General features: G+C 37.3%; 1 pseudogene; it reads right to left on the bottom strand.

The window, feature by feature from the left end:
• Positions 1-2,355: 2,355 nt before the first annotated feature.
• Positions 2,356-17,709, bottom strand: LOC100427085 (olfactory receptor 10R2-like; annotated as a pseudogene).
• Between the last annotated feature and the right edge of the window lie 9,219 nt (positions 17,710-26,928).

The following is a 26,928-nucleotide window of genomic DNA, read 5'->3' as shown; positions in this document are numbered from 1 at the left end:
CATGTTAAATCCCAAGAGGTTTACTTAGTATGTAATAGAAGAGTTCACAACAAAATTCAACGTCAATGTTGCTAGAAGTATAATAAAACTCTAATAAGCTCTAAAATGCAGTGAAACATTTTAATTCAGCAGTATGAAACCATGACAGGTCATATACACACCAATAACAATATAGTGTATTAAAATAGTTTAATTAAATTTAATTCATAAAATAAATATAACATCTACACATACCAAAATTTTAATCTAGGTGAATGTGCTTTGCTGGGCATAATTCATAAGAAACCATTAATAAAGCATAACAATTTGTAAAAATAGAACTGTCGATCACATTCTCCCACAACACAAAACTAAACTAGAAATAAATAACAGAAGTTATTTAAATATCAGCAAGAATTTATCTATAAAACATAAACACTTCATTCTTAAATAATATTTGGTCAACAAATGAGAAATGTAAACCCATGAGAAAAAAAAAGAATAGAAGGAAACAATGGTAATAACCACTGTTTTACTTGAAATGCCATAATTATTTAACTATGAAAATGAAATGAAGCAAAATGAAAATAAATAAAAATACTCAGACCAAAAACTGGAAAAGGGAGATAAAAATAGGAACAGAGGTTATAATTTTTAAATATAAGAAAACATTGTTTGTGATTTGACACATTTTAATCTGAAAATCTAAATAAAGTTAACAGGAAAGAATACATTTATATTATACCCCATAGAAAAGAGGCTGCATATGAAATATGAACTTCAGTTTTATTTATTATTACTAATTTTTTTTTTTTTTTTTTGAGACGGAGTCTCGCTCTGTCGCCCAGGCTGGAGTGCAGTGGCCGGATCTCAGCTCACTGCAAGCTCCGCCTCCCGGGTTTAGGACATTCTCCTGCCTCAGCCTCCTGAGTAGCTGGGACTACAGGCACCCGCCACCTTGCCCGGCTAGTTTTTTTGTAGTTTTTAGTAGAGACGGGGTTTCACCGTGTTCACCAGGATGGTCTCGATCTCCTGATCTCGTGATCCACCCGTCTCGGCCTCCCAAAGTGCTAGGATTACAGGCTTCAGCCACCGTGCCCGGCTATTTATTATTATTTTAAAAGAATACTGATAATCCACACCATAGCTAGAGAACTGCACCCAGGATAGTCAGGCATCTGAAATTCAGGTCACATAAGTTATGGAAAACGTTCAGATTGTCATAATAACTGTCTCAAACATCTGTGAATCAGGACTCGACTTACTGTATGACACAAGGGATAGAATGCATGAAAAGCAGAGGCAAACATCAGCTGAAATGAGAGAGAATAATAGTAAGAGCTGAGTGCAATGGGATCATACCTTTTGTGAGGTCGTTGATGCTCAATCAGTGGAGAAGGGTTTCCCTTAGAAGAAGAAATTTCTGTACAGGTGAGAGATTGGACCAGATGATCACCAAAGTACTTCTCTCTCAAATCTTACATATTCCCATGATAAATTTGAAACTGGGTAGCTTTCTCTTCATAATAAATTCAGTGTGGAAAGCCATGTAGGGACCTTTAGCCTGAGATGGGACAGAGTGGTTGAATATTGTTTTCCATTCCATTATGTAGCATAACTTCTATGTTACATAAGAAGTGGTTCAAAGGAGCAGTCAGAAAAGCTATCCCAAAATACCTGTTTTGAAGAACTTGAAAGACATAAAATCCTCTCAGTTATGCAAAGGTTGTTTGATATGAGTTCTACATTGTATATAGTTTCACATTTTGCACTTCTTTTACACTTTCTTTTATACTGTTTATAAGATACAAATAAAACCCCCATGAAGTAGAACACGAAAATTACATTATCCCTATTTTCCATGTATTAGAATTTAGATTCAGAGAAGAGTCAAAGCTTTAGTCATGACCTAACCAGTGTCCAGTTTTAAATCATCTAATTACCTATATGGTACAGTTTTCCCTGCCATGTCATACCACTAGATCTAAGCCACCTTCAGGCCTCGACACCTCATTTTAAGCTGGACATAACCTTAAACAGAGTACAATCAGAGATTTTGGTCAAACAAGACAAATATAGGGCAAAAAAATGTTGGCCGCTAAGACCTTTTTGAAGACTATAAATCCAGAAGAAGAAGAGAAAGAGGAGGAGAGTTATGTTTTATTGCTAGATATTTTGTAATCTCTCTTAATTACAATGACTCCAGGAAGAAAATATTGCTATCTCTGCTATACATAGAACATGTAGGCCCCAAATGTCAAACAACTCATCTGAGGCCTCAGAGTTAGATAGATAAATAGACTAGATAATCTCATGATTTAAATAATCATGACACAATTGGTCTAATGGTGTCCATATACTTAGAAAGTATTCTGATTATAGAGTCTTAAGAGAAAACCCAGACTTTCCAATCAGTTTCTAAATAGCCAGCTGCCCATCTTTGTTCCTGAGGCTGTATACCATGGGGTTCAACAGTGGGGTGATGATGGTATAGGTTACTGTCACCAGCCTAGCTTTGCCCGATGTATGTTTGGCTGAGGGCCACAAGTAGACAAAGGAAGCACAACCATAATGGACAATGACTACAATGAGATGGGAAGCACAGGTGGAGAAGGCTTTTTCTTGCCTTCAGCTGATGGGATCTTCAGGATGGTGTGGACAATGAAGCCATAAGAAATGCAGATAAATATCAAGGGCAAAACAAGCACCAAGACCCCAAAGATGAAGATGACCAGTCCATTGATGTCACTGTCAGCACAGGCTAGTCAGATAACTGGTGAATATCACAAAACTAGTGATTGACCTTGTTGGAGCCACGGAAAGGGAGGCTAAAGACCAAAGTTGGAGCCACAGAAAGGAAGACTAAAGACCTAATACACCTGATGTATTAGGAAGCCACTAATAATGCAAGTTGCTACCAGTTGTCCACATACTCTCCAGCTCATGAGAACAGTGTAGTGCAAAGGCTGGCAGATGGCAGCATAATGATCATAACCCTTCACTCCCAGAAGCAGACAGTTAGTGACAGCAAAACCAACGAAGAAGAACATCTGGGTGGCACAACTCACAAAGGAGAGTGTCCTTAGTACAGAGAATAAGTTGATAAGCATCTTGGGCAGGATAACGATTGTGTAGAAGATTTCCGAGATAGAAAGAATACCTAGAAAGAAGTACATGGGTGTGTGGAGGCTGTGATCCAAGTGAATGACTGAGATGATGATGATGTTTCCACTCCATATAATCAAATAGAGGCAGAGAAAGACCACAAAGAGGACAAGCTGCAATTTCCCAAGGCTAGAGAAGCCCAGCAGTAGGAACTCAGTGACAGAGGAGGAATTAGCCATGAAGAGTTGATCCCATGGAATAAAGCCAATACGATCAGACCCAGAGATCTTTGGAACTTAAAATTCAGGGAGACTTACCTTCATAAAGTAGCCATGCCAGCCTTGTTTGAATGAGAAACAACAAGCATGGGAGAGAAAAAAGAGTTGTAAATGTAACGAGAAGATCTTCTAAATTGATATGCATTCAAACTGCTATTTTTCTGCTGCTGATTTTAGCAGTGAATCTGGGGACAAAAGTTCATAGGAAGTGTACAGTCATTTGCTCAAATAAAGCCTATCCATCAGGTCCCCTACTTGGAGACTTATATAGATCCCATCTAATTTTTTAATAGAGTGGTTCCTCCTTATCCAAAGTATTGCTTTCACTGGTTTCTAGTACCCAGGTTAGTTTCAAGTACCCAAGTCAACTGCAATCCAAAAACATCAAATGGAAAATTCCAGAAATAAACAACTCACAAGTTTTAAGTTGTGTGCCCTTCTGTGTATCATGTTGAAATTTCACACTGTCTTGCTCCTTCCTGCCCAGGACAAGAATCATCCCTTTGTGCAGTGTATCCGGACTATATATGCTATTACCCATTAGTCACTCAGAAGCCGTCCAGTTATCAGATCAACTGTCATGGTATCACCAAGCTTGTGCTCAAGTAACCTTTATTTTCCTTAATAATGACTCCAAAGTGCAAGAGTAGTGATGCTGATATAATGTTATTATTGATCTACTTTATTATTAGTTATTGTTGTTAATATCTTGCTATTCCTAATTTATAAATTAAGCCTTATCATGGCCATGTATTATAGAAAAAAAATCACAGTATATTTAGAGTTCAGTACTATTCACAGTTCCAGGCATACAATGGAATCTTGGAACATATTCCCTGCAGACTAGAGAGGATTCTTGTAACCTAATGTTATAAAATCCTTTATATTAATTATTATTTTCAATGGTCACACTTTTATCCTGATTACTGATACATATATCAATAAGCGATAGCATGAATAAGCTGTAACACCATTGTCTGATGATTCACCTTTCTACGCCTGTTTTTAATACCTTCTCCATCTAGAAAAGCATCCATTTGTCTTTGTGTTACTTAAAGAGCACAGTTCCCTTTTACAACTAATTATATAACCAATTTTCATGCATTCATTTGTTAAACATAAATTGGTTTTGAACTATTGCTATTGTTTTAGGACTAGCTTTATGATTACTCTACAAACTCTTACAGGATTATAGGCCTGATTTCTCCTTACAGAAAAGACATGGCTAGAATCATTTAGTTTTGCTTCAGCATTCACTTGTTGCCCATTGTTTTATGTCCTATCCTTGATGTACCTGGCTTGGAGGCCCAAAACGCTGTCATTCCAAAGAACTGTCTCTAAATTTCTGAATAGGTGGGCTCAGATACCTTCCCTAAGGCCTCCAACATATTTATCATTGCTGGTACTGAATTACATACATTTTAATCAAAGCACTCTTATTCTGTGCTACCTCTTGCCTAAATGTGTTCTTTTATCTAGATTCTGTATCTCAATAAGTAGTTTCAAAATACTCTTAAGCCATCTAAGCTATAAATTTCTACTACATGTTTAAACTCACCATTTTTCTAATCTTCCACATTCAATCCTTTTAGGATTCATTATTCTTTTTTGCAAGTAATTGTCATTTGCTTGGACTATAGTATTATAAGTGAACTGCCAAGATTCTCTCTTCCACTCTGAGTAATCCTCCATAATAGCAGCAGAATTGTCTTTCTATAGAACAAATCCTATCATATTACCAAACCAACTGACTCTCAGTTATCTATAAAATATTCTAGGTCTTTCACACTTTTCCCAGTTTCACCTTTTCACTCATAACTGCCATTATAGATTCCTTCATATGTACTTCAGCAGTGAGAATTTTTACACAATCAAGTCATTTTTCATACTGCTTTCTATATCTGGAAATAGTCTCTGCTTTATACTTAACTGTTTTTCTGCTTTTAATTTTGTGGTCTCCTTTTACTTTTCATTTAAAATGACTTTACTCAAAGAATTCTTCCTACAGCTTCCTAATCATGCTGCACCATTTTTTTTTTTCCTGAGTAGTCACTAGAATCTTACTTGTCTTGCCACAAACTACTATTATAAGGTTATCTTTGACTCTACAAACTATAACTTACCAGATAACAGAAACTGCATCTCGAACACAAAGAATGATGCCCAACATATACTAAGTGTTTCAAAACCTGTTGAAAAAAATCAACGACCAATGATACCACTTTATTCTCTAAATCATTTCAAAACTCTCGAGTAGATGATATTTGATTCCAGGGATTTTCAAAACTTGTTACCTTAATATTTACCTACCCTGTAACATTAACACTCTGCTTCAACATTTTGGGATGAAAAATCTCTCTGACATTATTCTCTGAATGTAGAGCAAAAAATCCCGTAAAAAATGTTGCTATATTATTTATCATTTCTGATTATCAAATAGTCTCCTCCATTATCTCACTATCTAAACTTTTGATTTTAATTTTAGAAACACTTGATTTAGGGGCTTGAAGTCCTTTACAAATAACTAAATTGCTATCAATATTTGCTGTTTTGTTTAGGCAAATGTTTAATAAAATTTTGAAACGGGAAGAGAACCAAGAGTTTTATTTTCTATCTCAGTATATTTTTGAATGGCCTTATCTCTAAACCTTATAAATAAAGAATATACACCATGCATTTGACCAAAACAGATTCCTCACTAACATTCTTCCTGAGACATCATCTATGCCTTTCCACTTTCCATATATCCTTTCTTGGAGTGTTTTCTCACTTATAGGTTCATCCCCAATATTAACAGTGACAAAGTATGCAAAGAAAGTTGGTGTACGGGAAAGAAAATTGGTGTACCTGAAAGAGAAGTAAGGTCACATTACTCAGTATCTACTCTATAACTCCTACCCCATCTGTTCTTTCAAACTCATCCTTGGAACCTATGTGGAAACTAATAGTCAAAAATAAAATTTACTATGGAAATATTTGACTTAACTCAGTCTAGGGTACTGCTTACAGTTACTGGTAAATAAGAGGTAATGACATGAGTTTGGAAGGGAAGGCATTACAGATTGAAAGAAACAGAAAAATGAGAAAGGGGAAGAAAAGAAAAGAAGAAAAATAGAGTAACTAGATCATCTTCTTAACAAGTAGAAATAGTGAATTCATATTTTCACATTATGCTGCATAGTAACTCTTCATCACCTGTAAGGTAAAGTCAAAATTCCTTAAGCTGAATCATAGGACAGATGATTCTCTGTCCCATATACATTTACAATCTCATCCTCTAAGTTTTCATCACACAGGAATTGTACTGAAATACTTAGTTTCCTTTATATGCCTTTGTGTCTCAATATTCCACTGAGAAAGAGAGAAGAGAGAAATCTCAGCCTCCAATATCATTTCCCCTTCATGTATGGCCCACTCATTCCTCCCATTTTTAGAGTTATCAATTATCTAACTTTCTCCAATATGTCTAAAGAGGGTCTGCTGTTCCCTTCTTAGTAATCTAAAGCTTGTCTAAAACATGTTATATCTAATTTTTTCTTTCCCATTGGTCTCTCCAATAGATTTAATAGCCTCAAGGATAAACGCCTCATCTTATTCCCTTTGTATCCTCAACTTTATCCAATATTTAAATAAATGAGATATAGATACTTCAGGAATAAATAAATGTCTATTAATGAATTAATAATAATTCTAATTAGTTTATTTTGTAGTAACTTGGTTTCCTTAAGAGGCACTATTATGTGCCTCTTAAGTGAGAAACATTTCTGTATTCCTCATGCAGTGTATGTTTACTGTAATTTTTTTATTCTTCCTTTCTAAGACTAATACTACCCCCACCCCTGAAATAATCAAGACTTATCCTGGGTCTCTGTCTTTGCTTTGGCCTTGGTTTCAATCTTTATCTTTATTTTTTCCACTATTCAGCTTTTCTTTCTGTCATTTGATTACAAATTCTGTTTTTTCATTAGTAATAACTAGGGGTAAACAGATCACCAGCTCATGGGAAAAACTCAACAATTTTAAAATTTGACACAAAAATAAATGACTGTCACTGGTCTTCTTAATAAAAAAAATCAAGGTCTCTAAATAAAAATTAAAATTTTACATTTCTTCAAATCAGAGTTCTAGAGCCTTGTAACCTGCCAGTTTATTCAGTCTCAGGCACCTCCTAGAAACTTCTGTGAAGGTTTCTGGGTGAAATTTACCAAAATTGTCTTCCTTGTCATGATGCCTCAGGGTTCTTCTTCATCTTTCAGGAACTCCCAAGACCAAAATAAGAAAACAGCATTACTCCACAGAAAAATGTTACCTGTGCCCTTTCTCCATGGCTACTTTAGGTAATGCCTCAATGAGTGTCATCAGTGGCCTTTCCTTTTTACATTAGCCATGGACTCAATGCCTTGGTTGGTAAGTGAGCTCTCTACCTCCACAGGGAGATAATTACCACATGTGCCCAATACTTGTCCATAATTTTTCTAATTAGCATGTGGAACCATGATAATATACTATAAGAATTCGTTGGCCAAAGAAAAAGTCCTATTATTCATGGGGATTAGTTGACTCCCTCTTAGAAATTCTCTAGTCAGAAATGTGGAGGTTCTCCAGGCATCATTGTTAAAATATACAACAATGAAACCATCTCCTTTGAATTTCCCTACATGGTGCCTCTAGAGTTTCGTTCCGAAATTGAAGAAAAGTATTCTTTTTTAAGCAGCTACACATTCCTATTTCTGAAAGCTAGAAGAGAGGAAGATATAAAGAATAGAGGATAGAATACTAGAATGGCAGAATCTTTCAGATACATTAGAAACAGGTTTGCTTCTGGAATATAATGTGAATTTGGTAAAAATTTCCTCAGTATATGAAGACAGTTTGGATTATGGAGAAAAGTGTGACAGTGCCTTCATATAGGTTTCCACAAAGCCCATCAGCTTTCTCCCCATTTCAGTTCACATACTGGTTCTTTCTGACAGTGAGTCCATCCACCTGGGCTGGAAGTGGGTGAAATGCTAGATACGCATGGACGTCTCTCTGAGGTGCTCACATGAACTGCTCTTGTATAAGTCATGTACCACATGTTCTCACTTACAAGTCAGACCTGAACAATGAGAATACATGGACACAGGGAGGGGAATAACACATACTGGGGCCTATGGTGGAGGGTGGGGAGGGGAGAGCATCAGAATAAATAGGGAATGCAACTAGGCTTAATACCTAGGTGATGAGTTGATGGATGCAGCAAACCACCATGGCACATGTTTACCTATGTAACAAAACTGCACATCCTGCACACGAATCCCATAACTTCAAATTAAATTAAAATTTTTTTAAAAGGATGCTGCAGGGATGAGAAAGTAAGAGAAAAGCCCAAGTGATTAAGCCAGACAGGAACTTTTAGTGGCTGCTTCCTTCCCCTGAATCCAGATAGGATGAGTGACCACTTTGACCAAAAAATTACAATCAATGTAAGACTGTATCCATTTATTAACCCTGGTCTCTAAAGTCTAGTAGCTGCTACTTGTGGTGTGTTGAATCATCCACTTTTGTACCCTAGCAACCGTGTTTTGAGAAAGCCCAGGCAGCCCTTGGAGAATCTATATGGAAAGAAACCAAGGCTCCTGGCCAATAGCCCCAGCTGAGCAAACTGTGTGTGAAGGCTTTTATCCTGGTGGATGACACTGATAATGGTGACATTGCCACTAAGGATGACTAGATACAAAAAAAGAAAAACTACAAAGAGAGCCAGTTGAATTTCACCGAGGCTGGAAAAACCCAGCAACAGGAATTCAGTGACCATGGTGAGGTTTTCTGCCAAGAACTACAAAGACAGAAAGAAGTAAAACATATTCAGGTATGTGAATATCAGAATTTGGGGCGTGCAGTCCTTTGTTCCTTTCTGGAGGTGACAAAGAAGAATATTGCCTTTTACTTGCCTTTTCCGGTTCGTAGCTACCTCTCATGTTCATTGGTTCATGGTCCCCTTCTTCTGTCTTCAAAGTCAACAAAGTTACACCTCTTTCTCTGACTTTCTGATTCTCTCTCCCAATTTTAAGAACCTTATGATTACTTTGAGCCTACCAGAATAATACAGGATAATATCTCCATTTTATTGTCAGTTGACTTTCCTTCTGCAACCTTAATTCCTCTTGTTATAATCCAACATATTCTCAGGTTCCAGTGATTAAAACATAGAAATCTTTGGGAGCTCGTTATTTGGCCTACTAGAACAAGCAATAAACCATCTAAAAATGATATTAAGAAAACAATTCAATTCACAATATCATTTTTAAAAACTTAGTGTCAGATTTAACAAAAAAGTGCAAGACATATGCACAGATATCTCTCAAACATTTTTGGGATAAATTATAAAATATGACTAAGTGAAGAACACCCATGTTCATGAATTTAAAGATATAATAAAATAAAGAGCAATTCTGACCAAATTGGTCTATGTAGTCAACGTAATTCTTAACAAATCCCAGCAGGCTTTTATTCTAAAGACTGATAAGATGATTATAAAATTTATATGAAAAGAAATCAGAATTGCCCAAATGTGTTCAGTTTAATCACTAAATAGAGGCCTTTGGAGCATTGTGATCCATTTAATAGTCACCATTTTAGTCCTACTCTAGGATCCTCAAGTGTTTCCGGAACACATCACAGCTCTTTGAAGACTGTTGATAGAAATAATTGTAAGTGTTGATAGAAATAATTGTAAGTTGATTATTTGCATTCTCAGGCTGATAACTTAAAGTTTACCACTAATAATGCCCAGTTATATTTGTAATCATAATTAAAATAACCATAAACACATTTTACAAAAGAAGATATTATATACCTGAACAGAGGGTTGGGAGACAGGTCCTGTTGAGCTCAATATAGATGGATTGAGTTAGGTTAATATCACTTATTCCCCACTTTGAACAACGATAATGTAGACATTCAAGAAAAATAAGCAAACAGATTGTGAATAATTATCTGTATTTATATGCAGAATAAGTATTTTCTGAATTGACTAGAATTATCCTTATCACCTTTCTTCTTTCCTTATCCATCATCTTTATCTATAGACACACATGGAGCCCAGCATGCCTTAAATAAAACATGGTCTGTTATAGAGTCATTGAATTCTGATACATAAACTGCTTTTAGGAAAAACTTTGTATATGGTTTATGAAAAAATGAAAATTGAGGTTTGAAACTTATAATAGCTTTTTCTGCAGTAAAAAGTCAAAGCAATGTAGTATACTTTTGATTTTCTAGTAACTGTTAATTAAATGTTAGTATAAGAGAAGACAAGAATACTTTTTATTCAGGTAGAATCCCATTAAATAAAATCAGCTTATATGAAATTTATTCTAATTACTGCACCTAAACCTCCTCTCAGGTTCTAACAAGTAGAAATAAGAATCTCTTCACTCTGTCAATAGTTCCTTTTGCTGTGCAGAAGCTCTAGTTTAATTAGCTCCCACTTACAAATTTTTGTTTTTGCTGCAATTGCTTTTGGGAACTTAACCAAAAATTCTTTGCCAAGGCTTATATTGAGAATAGTATTCCCCAGGTTTTCATCCAGGATTTTTAGAGTTTGAGGTTTTACATTTAAATTTTTAATCCACTTTGAGTTAATTTTTGTATATGGTGAAAAGTGATGGTCCAGTTTCCCTCTTCTGCAGATGGCTAGCCAGTTATCCCCGCACCATTTATTGGACAGGGAGTCCTTTTTCCATTGTTTTCTTTTGTCAGCCTTGTTGAAGATTAGATGGTTGTAGATGTGCAGCTTGCTTTCTAAGTTTTTTTATTATGTTCCGTAGGTCTATGTATCTGTTTTTGCACCAGAACCATGCTGCTTGGGCTACTGTAACATTACAGTACAGTTTGAGGTTGGCTAGTATGATACTTCTTTCTGACTTTGTTCTTTTTGTTTAGGGTTACTTGGGCTATTTGAGCCCTTTTATGGTTTCATATGAATTTTATAATAGTTTTGCTAATTCTGATAAAATTACATTCGTAGTTTGATAGGAATAGCATTGAATCTGTAAATTGCTTTGGACAGTATGGCCATTTTAACAATATTGATTATTCCAGTTCATGAGCATGGAATGTTTTTCCATTTATTTGCATCATCTCTGATTTCTTTGAGCAGTGTTTTGTAGTTCTCCTTGTAGAGACCTTTCTCCTCTTTCATTAGGTGCATTTCTAGATATTTTATTTTCTTTGTGGTTATTGAAATATAATTATGCCCTTGATTTGACCCTCAGCCTGGACATTATTGATGTATAGAAATACTACTGATTTTTTTAGATTGATTTTGTATCCTAAAATTTTACTAAAGCCATTTATTATGTCTAGGAGCCTTTTGGCAGAGCCTTTAAATTAGTTTTCCAGATATGGAATAATATCAACAACGAAGACCAGTAGTTTGACATTTTCTTCCTATTTGGATGCCTTTTATTTCTTTCTCTTGCCTTGAATAGGAGTGGTAAGAATGGATATCCTTGTGTTGTTTCAGTTCTCAAGAACAATAGTTCTAGCTTTTGCTTGTTGAATATGATGTTGGCTGTGGATTTGTCATAGATGTCTCTTATTATTTTGAGATATGTTCCCCAAAGACTAGTCTGTTGAGGGCTTTTATCATGAAGGGATGTTAGATTTTATTGAAAGATTTTCTGCATCTATCGAAATGATCATATGAATTTCATTTCTAATTGTTTATGTCATGAATTACATTTATTGATTTTCATATATTGAACCAGACAACCTACAGAATGGGAGAAAATATTCACAAACTATGTGTCAGACAAAGGCCTAATATTCAGAATCCTATAAGAAACTTAAATCAAGCAACGAACAATAAATGCCATTTTAAAATGTGCAAAGGATATAAACAGACACATCTCAAAATAAGACATACAATCAGCCATGAAACTTATAAAAAATGCTCATCATCAATAATCATCAGAGAAATGCAAATCAAAACCACAATGAGATACCATTTCACACCAGTCAGAATGCGATGAAATAAAATACTTGTTTCTATACATTTAAATGATCCATCACCCTTTCATCTTATTCATATTCATGACTATCCAAGTGCTCATAAACATTGATCAAAAACAGCAAAGATTAAAATGTATCTTACACATTTATCCTATACATTTAAAGAAGCATTAATTAAAACATTAATTTTTAAGTTTAATTATTTTAAATTTTTAATTTAAAAATTTTAAAAGAATACGGAAAATCTATCTGTACATTTGAGCAAAACCATTGATCAGTAACAATAAAAATAAAATCTATGAAAATCATATTTTTGAAAGCTCTTCCATATGATAATTTTTTTTTTTTTTTTTTTGAGACGGAGTCTCGCTCTGTCGCCCGGGCTGGAGTGCAGTGCCCGGATCTCAGCTCGCTGCAAGCTCCGCCTCCCGGGTTTACACCATTCTCCTGCCTCAGCCTCCTAAGTGACTGGGACTACGGGCGCCTGCCACCACGCCCGGCTGATTTTTTGTATTTTTTAGTAGAGACGGGGTTTCACCGTGTTAGCCAGGATGGTCTCGATCCCGTCTCGGCCTCCCAAAGTGCTGGGATTACAGGCTTGACCATACGATAATCTGAAAATACTATTAAACAAGTGTTGGGGCAAAGGGAAAATTCAATGTAAAATAAAATAAATTCTAGAAAATAATGTCAGCTATATATATTAGACTATATGGGCTAAATTTAAAGCAGTTATCAGAAGAAAGTTTATACCTTATTTACCTAAACAAAAATTTAATTATTTTTAAAGTATAAAACATCTCAATGCCGTCTAAACTCTTTCTGACATATAGTAGTAACTTAATAAATACATCTTCAATACATTTTAAATATCAGTTTAAATTTTCAACACATACGTTCAAAATTTATTTTATATGTTAATAAAATACAAAAAAAAATTGAAGAATAGAAAACATTGTATTACTGGACAGAAAATTTGAAAAGCTAAACTTACACAATAATGGAATATTATCAAGCAGTATTAAGCAACAATTTGTATAAAATAAAATATTTACAAAAATGGCACCATTAGAAATATTAGAAAGCAAACAACAAATGGGAAACTACCAAAAATATTCTTCAAATAAATTCATTAATAAAAAGTTTATTACAAAGTGATGGAGAAAATAACAAACTTTGAAGAAGCAGATAGATATAAGCATACGGTTTATAAAATAGAAATAGAATGCGTCAAACATGTAAAAATTTATGTTAAAAATATAATTTAACTTGAAGTATATTTCAAGTAAAGTAGAGACATTATTTACACCTATCAAATTAACTGGTGGTGTTATATGACAAGTAACAAAAAGTTTACTAATAAGATTATAGGCCGGGCGCGGTGGCTCAAGCCTGTAATCCCAGCACTTTGGGAGGCCGAGACGGGCGGATCACGAGGTCAGGAAATCGAGACCATCCTGGCTAATACTGTGAAATCCCGTCTCTACTGAAAAATACAAAAAACTAGCCGGGTAAGGTGGCGGGCGCCTGTAGTCCCAGCTACTCGGGAGGCTGAGGCAGGAGAATGGCGTAAACCCGGGAGTCAGAGCTTGCAGTGAGCTGAGATCCGGCCACTGCACTCCAGCCGGCGACAAAGCGAGACTCCGTCTCAAAAAAACAAACAAACAAAAAAAAAAAAACCAAAAAAAAACAAAAAAAACAAAACAAAAAAACAAAAAACTAGCCAGGCGACGTGATGGGCGCTTGTAGTCCCAGCTACTCAGGAGGCTGAGGCAGGAGAATGGCTCAAACCCAGGAGGTGGAGCTTACAGTGAGCTGAGATCTGGCCACTGCACTCCAGCCCGGGCGGCAGAGCGAGACTCCGTCTCAAAAACAAAAAAAACAAAAAAAACAAAACAAAAAAAACAAAAAACTAGCCAGGCGACGTGACGGGCGCTTGTAGTCCCAGCTACTCGGGAGGCTGAGGCAGGAGAATGGCTCAAACCCAGGAGGTGGAGCTTACAGTGAGCTGAGATCCGGCCACTGCCCTCCAGCCTGGGCGGCAGAGCGAGGCTCCGTCTCAAAAATATAATTTGCTCTTGTTTATGCCAAGAAATTTAGCAAAATATATCAACATCCTTGAATATATTTATCTAATTTATTGCAATATTCTATTTCTTAAAAGTTGCCCGTAGAGATTTATATGTAAAAATGTATTTATAATAACGAAAATTTGAAAATCGTAACACAAACTAATAGTACTTATTTTAAGAAAGGCAGTATTACTGTGTATTGAATGACAGTATGGAATCTAGAGGAAGGTAACTTGGCTTTGGGTCCCAGTTCTTCCATTGGGTGACTGTGTAACCTTAGACAACTTACTTAACCTCGCTATAATGTAGTTGTCTCATCTATGAAAGAGGCTGCGATTAATGTTAAGTGTATTAATTTATGTAAACTTCTGAGAACAGCACCTGCTACATAAGAAGTGCTCTATCTAATGGCATTATTTTCTTTACTATTATTATTTTTTTTACTGGTCTCTTTTCTCTTATAGATAAATATGTTTTAAGACAGTAATTTTGAAACTTTATGTTTATTACATAACTGAGGCTATAGAATCAAATTAGTGGTCTACCTCAGCAGTTTTTAAATTTAAATGGAGAGCAGATATAAGAAGAGAAGATTAGAATAAAGCATACCCAGTCTGAGTAGTCCTTATTTAAAGTGAATATTTTATTTCAATTTGTATATGTGCACATGCATACTAGGTGTCAATTAAAATATATTTGTACTTTTTCTTGCAGACAGAACTATGAAAATAGAATACACACTCAATGAGCTGACCAACTGATTCATAATATCTTTATTGGAGAATGAATTTTCTTTTTCTCTCCAGGCCCCCTGATACCCATATCTGGTGTTTTTGACATGACTGATTCCTCTCTAGAGCCAGAACTATGGAATCTGAAAAGAATCTGTATTTCTTTTAAAAAATAAATATATTATGACACTCTTTATTTTTGTTTGCCTTTCCTTTCTTGTATCCAGCCTGAAGGGAGAAATTAGAAGAAACAAATTTATTCAAAGTAGGAAGCTATAGGGTTTTGTTTTGTTTCATTTTGTTTTTCATTTTTACCTCCACCCCTGTTGACTTGGGAAGGGCAATTGGAGGAGATTATTTTGCAGAGTGATTTGGGCAGCAGAGATAGAGGGGCCTGAGAATGGGAGGCATGGCATTGCAAACACAGAGAACAGCTGGGAGAAGATGGGAGAGGAGAGGAGAATAAATGGTAAGGTGGGTGTTGAAACAGTTCAACTAAGAAGTGGCAATCATAGGGACATTTAAATTTACATTTAACCAAGTACCTTCTAACTCAGAACCCTAAAAAATCCCTGCAAATGTTGCAAAATTCCAATTTTGTTAAAAGAAAGAAAGAAAAAGAAAAGAAGGAAGGAAGGAAGGAAGGAGGGAGGGAGGGAGGGGGGGAGAGAGAGAGAGAGAGAGAGAGAAAGAAAGAAAGAAAGAAAGAAAGAAAGAAAGAAAGAAAGAAAGAAAGAAAGAAAGAAGAAAAGGAAGGAAGGAAGGAAGGAAGGGAAAGAAAGAAAGAAAGAAAGAAAGAAAGAAAGAAAGAAAGAAAGAAAGAAAGAAAGAAAGAAAGAGAAAGAAAGAAAGAAAGGAAGGAAGGAAGGAAGGGAAAGAAAGAAAGAAAGAGAAAGAAAGAAAGGAAGGAAGGAAGGAAGAGAAAGAAAGAAAGAGAGAGAGAAAAGAAAGAGAAAGAAAGAGAAAGGAAGGAAGGAAGGAAGAAAAAAAGGAAGGAAAGAAGGAAAGAGGGATAGAAAGAGAAAAAGAAGGAAAGAAAGAAAAGAAAGAAAGAAAAAGAAAGAAAGAATGAAAGAGAGAAAGAAAGGAGGGAGGGAGGGAAGGAAGGAAGGAAAAAGGGAGTTAAAGGGAAGGAAAGAAAGGGGGAGAAAGGGAAAGAAAGAAAGGGAAGAAAAAGGGAAGGAAAGACAAGGAAAAAGGCTGTTGATAATTTGATCTCTTACAACACCACAAATATTTATTCCAGCTCCAAGATTTTATCCCAATGTTTTAATCATATGGAACTTCATAGTTCATTGAACATGCAAAGAGCCTTTTCCTGTGTTAGGGCAGATCTTCTAATCGTTCAAATGACTTCCCTGTAAGTCAGGTTTCCAAGCACTATTTCAATTTAAAAACTATTTATTGTATACATTACTAAATCTGAGACATCATATTTGGTGTTTGAGATACAACAGTGAAAAAAGCAAAGATCTTTGCCCTTGTGAAACATGCATTCTAGGACTTCTTACGTTTTAGATCATTCTATAAAATGATCATTCTTACCTAGTACAATTCAAGCTCTTAGAAGTCAAAGACTATGTTGTTCATTTGATAAAAGTTTCTGTGCCATGCACCAAACACTTATATACATCTCTCTAACCACATCAGCATCAGAGTTTCTAGCAAGAACAAATATTCAAAATCTGACAAAATTATAATTGAACAAATTAATACATAAATAAATCATTGCAACTAATTTGTACGTATTTTTCATGTAGTTTGTAAAGATAATTCCAGTGAGTGATCAAGGAAGCTAGATAAAAATTCGTTATGAAGAAAGCACTAGAGACGGAATTCACATTCCTATTTCAGCATTTTCTTTGAGCAAATAAATTAATCCTCCTGAATCTTAGTTTTCTCTTCTGTAATATGGGTTATTATAAAGATGATTGGACAGCGTAAGTAAAAAACATAACCCAGAATTACAAGAAGCCCTAATTAAATATTTCCTTCCTTTCTTCCTTCATTTCTTAAGACTGATGCTAAGGGTAGCCTTTTTGACCATTCTGCACTATCTCTAATGTTCTTTTTTCTTGACCTTAAGACCTCAACCTGAGCGTTATTTTGTCTCCCCATCCAGCTACTTTTCCTATTACCACCTTCCAATCCTTCGCTGTCATGTATTTGTAAACTGCAATTCGAAGAAAATCTCAACAATTTCTGAATTAAACATAAGATAAAAGGCATAACTAGCTAAGATATTTGAAATGACATAATTATGTCCTAAGGTTTTAGATAATTTAATTTCTTCAAGCTGTCCACTGAATAAAGACCAAATCTCCAATATGAGAGAGTTTCACATTCTTTAAAATATGAATCCTGGGGTACAGAGGAATGTAGTTGCTCTGTATCTTAATCATGGCCCAGGCCCTTTAAGGAAAAGTCCAAATAATTCGCCAAAACTAGCATGCTCCCAATATATTATATATCTTCCTGCTAGTCTCTTAAAATTTTTCAAGACAGCAACAAATGACTTACTACTTCACTCCCCAGAAAAGTGGTCATTGTGCCTTTTCTATATGGGCTGGATCAGCTACAACCTTAATGAGTATAATTAATGGGTTTTTTTTTTTCTGGTTCACATTAGCATCAATGCCTGCTTGGTAATTTTACTATCTAGCACCCTAGGGAGATATGACCACATTGCTTCTGACACATTCTGCCCTCCCTCAATTAGCAACTATGATCCAAGGGAAAAATGCTCCTCAAGGCTTTTTTGCCAAATAGATAAACTACGCAATAGACTCAGGAAATTAGTTGGTTTCCTATTTTAGATTCTTTGGTGAAGTGACTCATTAAAAATCTAGAAGCTACTGGAAACACAATCAGCAGAAAAATCTCCCATGGGCTTCCTCCTACAGTTCCTGATTTTTGACATTTGGCTGGAGACAAGAATGTTTACTCCTTAACTTAAGCCTCTATTTCAAGGGAAGGAATATATTTTGAGAAATGGCAGAGCAATGGACTAACAGGTGCTTGTAGATCCAGCAGTGACAGCAGCAAGGAGCAAATCTGGGAGATGAGGCACAGTGTGGGAGAACTCACTTATAGTGTCCAGAGACAGCATTGATGTATTTATGTATTACGAAGTTTAGTTTCAGTCATGAACTGTGTTACATTTAGGCGATCTGAGCTCAAATAATTGGTAATTTTTACCTTAAGAAATTAATCCCCCAGCCAGGCGCAGTAGCTCACGCCTCTAATCCCAGCACTTTGAGAGGCTGAGCAGGGGCGGATCACCTGAGGTCAGGAGTTCGAGACCAGCCAGGCCAACATAGTGAAACCCCATCTCTACTAAAAATACAAAAATTAGCCAGGTGTGGTGGTGGGCACCTGTAATCCCAGCTACTCAGGAGGCTGAGGTGGGAGAATCACTTGAACCTGGGAGGCGGAGGTTGCAGTGAGCTGAGATTACACCATTGTACTCCAGCCTGGGTGACAGAGAGAGTCCATCTCAAAAGAAAGAAAATAAAAAAGAAAGAAAGAAAAAAATTAACCCCCATAGGAGGAAACATAGAAAGCAGTGACTGCTGCACGTTTTGATATGGGATTATGAGAGATATGCATATGTCACAATAAAAAAATACAGAAAATAAATACAAATTGGATTATGGAGGTCAATAACTTCTTAGAGGTGGTTATGTTTGAATGAAGTTTTGAAATCTGAGTAGTGGGTAGACAAATGATAAGAAATCATAAATTTTGGGAAAATACATGTAAAGGTAAAGAGGCATGAAACAATATATTGTATTAGAACAACAAGTACTTTGGTAGAATTTTTAACAAAGAGTTAAAATGTACCTTCAAATCTGTTAGGAACTATTGAGAGTTTTATAATCTGGGACATAATTTAATCAGATTTTTATTTTAGAAAGATGATGACAATGATAATAAAAATCAACACTAAAATAGTGCTCAGCATATGCCAGACAACTTTTGTAAGTGTTTAACTCATATTTTCTAATTTAACCATCACGACAATCCTAAGACTTCCCTGGCAGCAGTGTGAAGAATGGATTAGGGACCACAGGACTTGAGGTTTTTGCAGTAATCCAGAGAAGACTGGATGATCCTGTAAAAATAGAAAAGGAATGTGATTGAAGAACTTTTCGCCAGTGGAATCTATAGGACACAATGGGTGGTATGAGGGTTAAAAAACAAAGTGGTGAAGATGACTTCCATGTACTTGGCTTGTTTGCTGGGATGGATGGAGTTAATATGAAGGTGGCAGAGCAAGATTGGGGGGCATAAAATTGCAGGACAGTCATGGCCATTCATAAAACAAGTATTTCTGTTACGCCCGGCACTATACAAGGAACTGGGTCAACAAAGCTGTGTCTGATACATAAACCCATGCTGTCAGTAAATTCAAATTCATTCCAGAGAGAAAGCAGAAAAAGCATTTATACCCCAAAAACTCAGGTAACCAAAGCCAAAATAGACAAATGGAATTACATCAAACCAAAAAACTTCTGCACAGAAAAAGTAACCATCAAAAGAATAAAGAGACAGCCTATGTAATGAGAGAAAATATTTGCAAACCGTGTATCTGACAATGGGTTAACATTCACAATATTTAAAGAACTTTAAAAACTCAATAGTCAAATAACAAATAACCCAATTAGAAATGGGCAAAGAATCTGAATAGACATTTCCCAAGACATATAAATGGACAGCAGGTATATGAAAAAATGCTCAACTCCACTATTCATCAGAAAATGCATATTAAAACCACAATGAGATACCACCTCACACCTGTTGGAATGGCTATTATCAAAAAGACAAAAGATGTAAAGTGTTAGGGAGGATTTGGAGAAAAGGGAACCCGTACACACTGTTGACAGTTGTAAATTAGTTGACAGCCATTGTGGAAGTCAGTAAGGGGGTTCCTCAAAAAACTGAAAACAGAACTACCATATGATCTTGTAATTCCACTACTTGATGTATATCGATATAAAATCAGAATGTCAAAGAGACATTTGCACTCCCATGTTTATGTAGTATTATTCACAATAGTCAAAGTTTGGAATCAACCTAAGTGTCTATTCATGGACAAATGTATTAGGTTGGTGCAAAAGTTATTGCAGTTTTTGCCATTGAAAGTAATGACAAAAAGAAAACACAATTACTTTTGCATCAACCTAATATAAGAAAATGGGGGTGTATATACACAATAAAATATTATTCAGCTATATAAAGAAAGAAGTCCTGTTTGCAATGACGTGGATGAACCTGGATGATATCATGCTAAGTGAAATAAACCAGGCACAGAAAAACAAACACCATATGATCTCACACATATGTGGAATCTAAAAACGTCAAACTCATAAAAGCAGAGAGTAGAATGTTGGTTACCAAAGACTGAAATCGGGTGAGTGGTTGAGGGGAGAGTTTTGAAGATGTTTGTTACAGGGTACAAAATTTCAGCTAGATAGGAGAAATGATTTTAAAAGCTCTACTGCATATCATGGTGACTATAGTTAATAATAATGTATTATATACTTAAAAATTGCTAACAGTAGATCGTAAGTGTTCTCACCACAAACAAGTACATGAGCTAAAGATATATGTTAATTAACTTTATTTAGCCATTCTACAACACATATGTATATCAAAATATCATGTTGTACACCATAAATATATATAATTTTATTTGCCAATTAAAAAGCATTTTTAAAACAGCATTTATACAAGCCTTCTTTGCTTGTCTCCAACTCATCCAGTTCTTGCTTCAGGGGATTTGTACACATCGATTCTTCTGTCTAAAAGGATATTCCCTTTACCTGACGACTTTTACTTACCCTTCAGGTTACATACAGGTTAACTGTCAGTTTCTCTGGGAAACCAACCCTATGCCGTTCAATCTAAATTAGGTTTATCTTAGCATTCTCTCCTCTATCCCCTGCATGCACTTTTTCTTCAGAGAATAAACTTAAACTGGTAAAGTATGTTCCCTCATTTTTCTGTTTACTGGGACTATCTTGAACCAGATAATAAGGTCTATGAGGGCAAAAACCACATTTATTTTGTTCATCACATTTATTCGTTTTGAAACAAGCAAATTGTTGGTTAGCTTCAGAGAGTATAAGAAAGCATATAGAGAATGAAGAATAACAAAATTAGAAATGATAATAATGAAGAGGAAGGCAGAAACTAGATGATAAATCCATGACAATGAAGGACTCTTGGCATTATCTTCTATGGCAAAGGGAGTCACTGGAGAGTTTTCCATGGGTTTTCTGGTCATTCTAGGAATCTAGCCTTCTATTAATATAAACTCAAGCTGTTTGCTTGGAATTACTTGAGATATTTCAGCAAGTAGGCAATGCTAGTAGCTTCCTTGAAGAGAGCAAATTAGTATGGTGTTTCAGGAACAAATGTGGGGGCTAAGACAAACTAGTATGTGAAGGACATACATGTGCATCAGGAGGAGAACCACAAAGTGGCTCCACCTCAAACCAAGGAAAAACAAAACAACCCCAAGTAAAGGCAAAGCTATTTCTTTTTTTCTTTTTTTCTTTTTTTTTTTTTTGGCAAAGATATTTCAATATGTAGGTTAAGGAAATGAATCCGGGACCATAAGGACCACCAAGATTTATAGCAGAATGTGTGGGACCGAAGTTTTCTGTTGTCTTTAGGAAAAGAAAAGTAGGGATAGATGGATTTCCTGCTGCTTTTTTCCTTTTTCTTTCTTCTTCTTCTTTTTTTTTTTTTTTTTGATATATCTTTTCTGTCAGGGCTCTGACATGACGCTCAAAACCCACCAGCTCCTGCAGCTTCTGGGAGCCAGAGAGAATCAGCCGGGAGAATTCCACACATGGGCACTTAGTTACTGGAAACCCTGCATGAGATGTGAGATCCCAAAGCCAGACTGGGGGTCCCTAGGGTCTTGGCTTCGGGGCTAGGCGTGGAACCATAAATGAGGGTTCAGCCTGTCTGCCTGGGGGATTGTGTTTCCTGGTGTCTTTTTCACTCAAATTTTGAAAAGCAGTCGAATTTCTTATATTGGAAACTCTAGTAGTTAAAAACAGTAGACGCTAACATTTTCAGGAATGTGTCTTGTGCCAGGAGCTGGGAGGGGTTTGTGTAGTGGAGTGATGACATGTTCGCCTCACATGTGAAAGGTCCCCGGTTTGAAATCGGGCGACAACACCCTTGCTTTCCTGAAGGTTGGAAATACGTAGGTGATTCTAAAGAAACATGAAAGGAATGCCATTGCTAATCAACAAACCTGCTCACAGCGAACCTCATTCCTTGTCCTGTTAGTCAGAGTGGTGAGGAGGGAAGGGCACATTTGTCACCCGGCAGTCATTTCAGCAAGGGAGGTTGAGGGCGACACACCAATGTTTAGATCAGGAAATCTCACAAAGTTCTCTTCATTCTCTTCCAATGCTGGAATTTCTCCATGGGCTGACAATGTGATTACATCTCTGAAAGCTCAGGAGTTATTTACTGGGGGTCCTGCTTGGCTGCCCTCCATCTCGGAGCACAGATGTGGAACAGGTTGATTTGTCTGAGAAAACCACCCTGAAGCTGCATCTGGATCTCAAGCCAAGAATATGGAGTCAATATTCCATATTCACACAAATGAGGAGTGTGTATATATATATATATATATATATATATATATATATATATATGTGTGTGTGTGTATATATATATATATATAGAGAGAGAGAGAGAGAGAGAGAGAGAGAGAATCTCGCTCTGTTGCTCAGGCTGAAGTGCAGTGGCGCCATCTCGGCTCACTGATCTTGGCTCACTGCAACCTCTGCCTCCCAGGTTCAAGTGATTCTCCTGCCTCAGCCTCCTGAGAAGCTGGGATTACAGGTGTGCACCGACACACTCAGCTAATTTTTGTATTTTTAGTAGAGCTGGGGGTTTCACCATATTGATCATGCTGTTCTCGAACTCCTGACCTCAGATGATCCATCCACTTCAGCCTCACAAAGCACTGGGATTACAAGAGTGAGCCACTGTGCCCCGCAAAAGTAATATTTTTAGGTCGGGCTCTGCAGCTCACGACTGTAATCCCAGCATTTTGGGAGATGGAGGTGGGCGGATCATCTGAGGTCAAGAGTTTGAGACCAGCCTGACAACATGGTGAAACACCGTCTTTACTAAAAATACAAAAATTAGTCAGACATGATGGCATGTGCCTGTAATCCCAGCTACTCCAGAAGCTGAGGCAGGAGAATCGCTTGAATCCAGGAGGGAGAGGTTGCAGTAACCCGAGATCATGCCAATGCACTCCAGCCTGGATGACACAGCGAGACTCTGTCTCAAATACGTTTACGTTAACAATGCATACATTTCCCTACCCCTAAATAATCTTTCTCAGAAAACTCCAGAGGCTTCAGGAACCAACAGTTTTAATAGACGTAATTCCCGATGTGTGGTGTACAGGTCCCGGAGGGCTCTCACCCACTTTCCCACCCTTGTCTCCTGCTTTGCCTTCTATTCTCCTTGACAGGTCTGGGGTCACTGCATCCAGGGCTTGCTTTGCCTTCTATTCTCTGGAGGAAGCGCTTAGGCACTTGAGTGCCAGACTGCTGCTTGGAACCACTGAGTGGCCAGCACTGGTGTAACTGCAGGCCAAAGCGTCTGAATCCTCAGGGATCTGCCCTTTACCCAGGTCAAAGGTCCAAGGGCTCTCCTCACAGCTTTCTGCCAGCCCGCTCCAGATATACACATCTTCCTGGAGGTTCAGTTTCTGCCCAAGGCCCAGCACAAATGTCATGGATCAACCGTGACTTTATGATTTTTTGCCAGGACTTCATGGATCTACCAGGAGTATAGATGAATGTGAAAAGATTACTAGTTCTAAAGATTATAAACCCATAGAAACACACCAGAACTTACCTCCCACTCTGGAAGGTGAGTGGGGTGGGCTGGAGGGGTTGTTGCTGCCCTTCAGGCCAAGCACTAATTCCTCCAGTATCACAACCCCGCCCCCAAGGCAGACACGTTGATGAGGAGACAATGTATTACTATCTTTTATTCCAAAAATGCCAATGGGGCCCGGGTTCGGTAGCTCACGCCTGTAATCCCAGCACTTTGGGAGACAGGTGGGTGGATAGCCTGAAGTCAGGAGTTCGAGACCAGCCTGGCCAACATGGTGAAACCCTGTCTCTACTAAAAGTACAAAAATTAGCTGAGCGTGGTGGCAGGTGCCTGTAATCCCAGCTACTGGGGAGGCTGAGGCAGAAGAATTGCTTGAACCTGGGAAGCAGGGGTAACAGTGAGCCGAGGTTACAGTGAACAGAGATCATACCACTGCACTCCAGCCTGAGCAATAGAGTGAGACTCTCCAAAAAAAAAAAAAAAAGCGGGGGGGGGGGGCAATGGGATTTTTCTTTCCCACATTTCCTCAGCTCACAGTGGCCCTGCACCTGGCTGCTGAATCTCTATGTAGACCAGACTCACCTGAGTAATAAAGACTCCAACAGATGCAACAAATGAGGTTATGTTGACAGTGAGAAAACAAAACAAAACAAAAAACTACATACTTTGGCCAGAAACTGAACCTAGGGAAGAGAAAAACATTCCACCTGAATCACTAATGCTGCTAGTTTAAAAAATTCTCCTTAGCTTATGATACATTCAATACTTCTGGATCTGATTTTGTTCACCATTCACATTAGGCCTAGGGTTCATTCCAGACTCTTTTACAGACATGCAAATCAACTGGTTCAAACTGAATGTAATGGCCCAAATGTTTTCAGTTACACTGAACCCCCAGTTCCATGTGGGATGGAAGGGAATGCCAGCCTGGTGCAGAATTGTTTCCAGGCTAGGCACAAAGGAAAGGATCGGTGGCAGACTCCCTGAATTGAGGAAGTGAAGCTAAGGGTCTGGGGAGAGCAAGACAGAGTTCATAGGACAAAGATCCAGTGAGAAGATAACTAAGCAGAGAGAATCTGGGCATATGTACAGGTTCTGCCACCAGTATTCAGCAGAGCACTAGTCAGTGCATGATTGTGAAAAGAGTAGCTGACTAGTACCAGGGAAAGAAACATCCAAGAAAATCATGGAATGGCGTCTGGTACTCACACAGTGCAGAAAACAGTATCTGTTCGCACCAGTCAGACTGGAATTATTCATAATTCATAATGCTTTCGTAACGGGATATAATCAGCCCTGGACTGAGCACTACTCCTGAACCACGTAAAAGTTCATAAAAGCAAGATCCAAAAGGATCCAACTGTTTACAGGTCACTTAAGTGCACCCCAGAAAAAATTCAAGACGATTTATAGGAATTATAAAATATAACTTTCCAGCTGACAAGGAAAAAAAAAAGGAATTTAAAAATAGCTAGTATGCAAGAAGGTAAACTTCACAATGTCCAGCATCCAATTAAAGAATATCACGTATGCAAAGAGCCAGGAAACGATGACCCATAAAGAAGGGAAATAATCAGTTAATCAGAATTGAACCAGACCTAACATGATGTTAGAATTAAGAAAGAGGACAGCCAGGCACAGTGGTTTATGCCTGTAATCCCAGCACTTTGGGAGGCCGAGGCAGGCAGATCACCTGAGGTCAGGAGTTTGAGACCAACCTGGTCAACATGGTGAAATCCCGCCTCCAGTAAAAATACAAAAATTAGCCGGGGATGGTGGTGCATGCCTGTAATCCCAGCTATATGGGAGGCTGAGGCAGGAGAATTGCTTGAACCTGGGTGGCAGATGTTGCAGTGAGCTGAGATTGTGCCATTGCACTCCAGCCTGGGCAACAAAAGCGAGACTCCATCTCAAAAAAAAAAAAAAAAAAAGTTAAAGGAGTCCTCCAGGCAGAAGGAAACTGACACCGGCTGAAAATCTGGATGAAAAAAAAAAAAAGACACTAGAAACGACATCTACATAGGCAAATATATAATTTTAACATCTGACTAGCCGGGTGTGGCAGCTCACGCCTATAATTCCAGCACTTTGGGAGGCTGAGGCAGGCAGATCATTTGAAGTCAGGAGTTCAAGACCAGCCTGGCCAATATACTGAACCCCCCACCCTACTAAAAATACAAATATTAGTCTGGTGTGGTGGCCTATGCCTGTTATCCCTGCTACTCAGGAGGCTGAGGCAGGAGAATCGCTTGAACCCATGAAGCAGAGGTTGCAGTGAGTCAAGATTGTGCCACTGCACTCCAGCCTGGCTGATAGAGCGAGACTCATCTTAAAAATAACAACAACAACAACCAAAAAACCCAAAACCAAACAAAAACACATCTGACTGTTTAAACGAAAGTAATAAAGATGGACTGTAAGGTTTATAACATGTGTAAAGTAAAATGCATGACAATAGCATAAAGGCAGGGAGAGGAGTAATGTGAAGAGGTATGATATCACTTGAAGGCAGAATGTGGAAAGCAAGGCAGAATTTTTGAAGTTTCTTTCTTCATACACTTTCAGGTTCCCATACATACAACCTAGTTTTTTTCTGGAGGGATCTTATTTTTTAGGAGGCTTGGAGAGGCACCTTTTGCTTTGTGTTCTTATGGGATGCACAAGACACAAGGGAACAGTCTCTCACTTTTAAATACAGTGATAGGCCTGAGGAGAAACAACTGTAATTTTTTTTTTTAATGAGATGGGATTCTCACAGAAGTTCATGTGGTGTTGAATTTCTGAGCTCAAGTGAGGTTTCCTTACGTCGGCCTATCAAAGCGTTGGGATTAATAGGCGTTAGCCACTGTGCCTGACCACAAATACCAACATTTAAAAGGA

This window comes from Macaca mulatta, chromosome 1 (assembly GCF_049350105.2).
Source record: "Macaca mulatta isolate MMU2019108-1 chromosome 1, T2T-MMU8v2.0, whole genome shotgun sequence".
Classification (NCBI taxonomy): Eukaryota; Metazoa; Chordata; class Mammalia; order Primates; family Cercopithecidae; genus Macaca; species Macaca mulatta.
This window is presented reverse-complemented; position numbering and strand designations above follow the sequence as displayed.